We start from the raw sequence: 4,639 nt of genomic DNA on the forward strand, positions 1-4,639 counted from the left end.
CCCCCCCCCCCCCCCCCCCCCCCCCCCCCACTCCCCATCCCCACAACCTCCCTTCTGGAGCTAGAGCAAACATCTTTCTCCTCTTGCCCTCGGGCATTAGACTCCAGGTTCTTTGGCTTTGGGACTCTGGGACTTGAACCAGTAGCCTCCTTGGTTCCTCATACTGGGTGCTTCCCTGGTTCTAAGGCTTCTGGAATTGGACTGAGTCAGGCTATGTGCCTCTCCGGTTCTCCAACTTGTAGACAGCCTATTGGGAGACTTCTCTACTTCTGTCATCACATGAGCCAATTCCGCTAATAAATTCCATTTCATAGATTCTCTTGGTTCTGTACCTCTGGACAACCCTGACTAATACAATAGCCTAAACTAAATGTTTTAAACTATTTGAGCAAGACTTGGAAAAGAAAATTAAGGGAAAGTTTAAGAGTAAAGAAATAAAGCATTTCTAATGGTTTCCTTTCTTTTTGCTCTTAGTAGAGAGGGACAGGTAAATAAACAATTTGTTGGGAGCAAGTTGATAATTGCTGTCATAATCAGACATAAGAGATAATATATGTTCAATGATGATTCTTGGGGAAAAAAGTAACCACTTGCAGAATTGAAAAGCAGAGAAATACTTCAAAATTAGCAAGAGGAAAAAAGAAGGGATTAAATGACAATTTACTCAAGCTAGCAAATTAATTAATTAAGGGAAAAAAGGAAGTAATAACAAAGTAAAACACAGAGAAACATAAAATTACATGGAAGGATATTTACTATCCTAAATGCAGATGGTCTGAATTTCTTTATTGAAGTACAATATATTGAATTAAAAAATAAGAAATACACTTTAAAAGATCAGAAAAGAGTTAAAATAAAGGGATTCCAAGCAAATTCAAACAAAATGAAAGAAAAGTTGCAGTAATATATCACATAAGATGCATTTAAGATCAAAACATTACAAAGGATAAAGAAAATGAAAAGTCATGAAACTTTCTTCCCCCTAAAAAGTCACAGCTAAATATAAGGCAAAAACTCATAGAAATACAAGGAGAATTTGATTTTAAAAATACAACTCCCATGGGAGATTTTAATGTGCTCTTTTCAGAAGGTGATAGACCTAAGAGTAAACAAAATATAACAAGAAAGGCAAGGACCCATACGACATAACCACAATTAACAATATACATCAGGCCAGGCACGGTGGCTCACGCCTTTAATCCCAGCACTTTGAGAGGCAAAGGAGGGCAGATCATGAGGTCAGGAGTTTGAGACCAGCCTGACCAACATGGTGAAGCCCCGACTCTACTAAAAATACAAAAATTTGCTAGGTGCAGTTTGTGCACCTGTAGTCCTAGCTACTCAGGAGGCTGAGGCGGGAGAATTACTTGAACCTGGGAGGCAGAGGTTGCAGTGAGCTGAGATCACGCCACTGCACTCCAGTCTAGGTGACAGAGTGAGACTCCATCTCAAAATATATATATACACACATATACATATGTGTATGTGTGTAAATATATATACACATCAACAACTCACATTAATACATAGAAAATTTACAGTTCTACAGATATAAAAAAACACATTTGCCTCTTGAGCACTGAAGTATTTATAAAAATCAATCAGAAGTTGGAGTCTGTCTAATGGTCCCTCAAGATTAGGTTTCACATTCTCAGTCCGAGTACTACATAAAAGATACTTCTGAGTGTATTATATCTGGAGGCACATGTTGTTTTTCTGTCCTTCGTTGGTGGCATTAATTTTGATCACTGATCAAAGTGCTGTCTACACATACTTCTCACTACATTTAATATCCGTTGATGATTCTTGCCTGAACCAGTTTTATTATGATTTTTGCAAAATGATGATTTAACTCTAGTACTCTCTCTACATTATTAGTTGATATTAGAAAATGTCTTCATTTTTTCAGAGCTTGTTTGGAGGTTCTATCAGGGGAGTGCAGCTACTCATATGCCCTTGACTGAAGACCAGCCCTCCTTTATTGGGGATGGTCATCCTCTTCGACCAAGGATGCGGCTTCCAGAGGAAGGCACGTAGAACAGTGAGGGAGGAAGAGGACACCTGCATAGCCAGCCAGATCAGCCGAACAATCCTGGCCATCAATAGGGCAACAGATGTCACAGCCAGGTCACCCTCACATCTGGAAAATGGCTTCTTTAAAAAAAAAAAAAAGAAGACTTAAAATGAGTAAGTATTTATCTTAAGAAACTAAAAAAGGGAAAACAAAATAGTAAAAAAGTTTGAGGAATGAATTGATAAAGATAAAAATGAAAAATAATGAATAGAATAAAAGAGTATAAAGCATAAATAAATTCAAAATCTGGGTTTTTTAAACTACTATATGAGGTATTTTTCTTTTTAAAAAGTATATTTTGTATTTTTCAGTTCAGGAATTCCCATTTGGCTCTTTCTTAAAATAATTTCAACTTCTGTTTTAGATTCAAAGGGTGCATGTGCATGTTTGCTACCTGGGTATAATGCATAATGCTGAGGTTTGGGGTATGATTGATCCTGTCACCCAGGTACTGAGCACAGTACCCAATAGTTGGTTTTTCAACCCTTGACCCCTTCCTCCTGTAGTTCTATTATTGCCATCTTTATGTCCATGAGTAAAAATCTGTATTTTTAAAAGACACCAACAGATCAACTGCTCACTAGCTTGATTCAGAAAAATAAAACAGGGTAGTTCCAAGATGGCCGAATAGGAACAGCTCCAGTCTACAGCTCCCCGGCCTGAGCGACGCAGAAGAAGGGTGATTTCTGCATTTCCAACTGAGGTATCGGGTTCATCTCACTGGGGCATGTCTGACAGTGGGTGCAAGACAGTGGGTGCAGCCCACCGAGCGAGAGCCAAAGCAGGGCAAGGTATTGCCTCACCTGGGAAGTGCAAGGGGTCACGGAATTCCCTTTCCTAGCCAAGGGAAGCTGTGACAGATGGCACCAGGAAAATCGGGTCACTCCCACCCTAATACTGTGCTTTTCCAATGGTCTTAGCAAACTGGCACACCAGGAGATTATATCCCACACCTGGCTCAGAAGGTCCCACGCCCACGGAGCCTTGCTCATTGCTGGCACAGCAGTCTGAGATCACAACTGCAAGGTGGCAGCGAGGCTGAGGAAGGGGCGCCCGCCATTGTGGAGACTTGAGTAGGTAAACAAAGCAGCCGGGAAGCTCAAACTGGGTGAAGTCCATCGCAGCTCAAGGAGGCCTGCCTGTCTCTGTAGATGCCACCTCTGGGGGCAGGTCATAGCAGCAGAAACTTCTGCAGATTTAAATGTCCCTGTCTGACAGCTTTGAAGAGAGTAGTGGTTCTCCCAGCACTGAGTTTGAGATCTGAGAACAGACAGACTGCCTCCTCAAGTGGGTCCCTGACTCCCAAGTAGCCTAACTGGGAGACACCCCCCAATAGGGGAAGATTGACACCTCACACGGCTGCGTTCTCTGAGATGAAGCTTCCAGAGAGGCAGCAACATTTGCTGTTCAGCAATATTCGCTGTTCTGCAGCCTCCGCTGCTGATACCCAGGCAAACAGGGTCTGGAATGGACCTCCAGCAAACTCCAACAGACCTGCAGCTGAGGGTCCTGACTGTTAGAAGGAAAACTAACAAATAGAAAGGACATCCACACCAAAACCCCATCTGTATGTTGCCATCACCAAAGACCAAAGGTAGATAAAACCACAAAGATGGGGAAAAAACAGAGCAGAAAAGCTGAAAATTCTAAAAATCAGAGCACCTCTCCCGCTCCAAAGGAAGGCAGGCAGCTCCTCGCCAGCAACGGAACAAAGCTGGATGGAGAATGACTTTGACGAGTTGAGAGAAGAAGGCTTCAGATGATCTAACTTCCCCGAGCTAAAGGAGGAAGTTTGAACCCATCTCAAAGAAGCTAAAAACCTTGAAAAAATATTAGACCAATGGCTAATTAGAATAACCAGTGTAGAGAAGTCCTTAAATGACCTGATGGAGCTGAAAACCGTAGCAAGAGAAATACGTGACGAATGCACAAGCTTCAGTAGCCGATTCGATCAACTGGAAGAAAGGGTATCAGTGATTGACGATCAAATGAATGAAATGAAGCGAGAAGAGAAGTTTAGAGAAAAAAAGAGTAAAAAGAAACAAACAAAGCCTCCAAGAAATATGGGACTATGTGAAAAGACCAAATCTATGTCTGATTGGTATACCTGAAAGTGATGGGGAGAATGGAACCAAGTTGGAAAACACTCTTCAGGATATTATCCAGGAGAACTTCCCCAACCTAGTAAGGCAGGCCAACATTCAAATTCAGGAAATACAGAGAACCCCACAAACATACTCCTCGAGAAGGGAAACTCCAAGACACATAATTGGCAGATTCACCAAAGTTGAAATGGAGGAAAAAATGTTAAGGGCAGCCAGAGAGAAAGGTCGGGTTACCCACAAAGGGAAGCCCATCAGACTAACATAGATCTCTCAGCAGAAACTCCACAAGCCAGAAGAGAGTGGGGGCCAATATTCAACATTCTTAAAGAAAAGAATTTTCAACCCAGAATTTCATATCCAGCCAAACTAAGCTTCATAAGTGAAGGAGAAATAAAATCCTTTACAGACAAGCAAATGCTGAGAGATTTTGTCACCACCAGGCCTACCCTACAAGAGCTCC

The sequence above is a fragment of the Piliocolobus tephrosceles genome, chromosome 14 (genome assembly GCF_002776525.5).
Source record: "Piliocolobus tephrosceles isolate RC106 chromosome 14, ASM277652v3, whole genome shotgun sequence".
NCBI lineage: Eukaryota > Metazoa > Chordata > Mammalia > Primates > Cercopithecidae > Piliocolobus > Piliocolobus tephrosceles.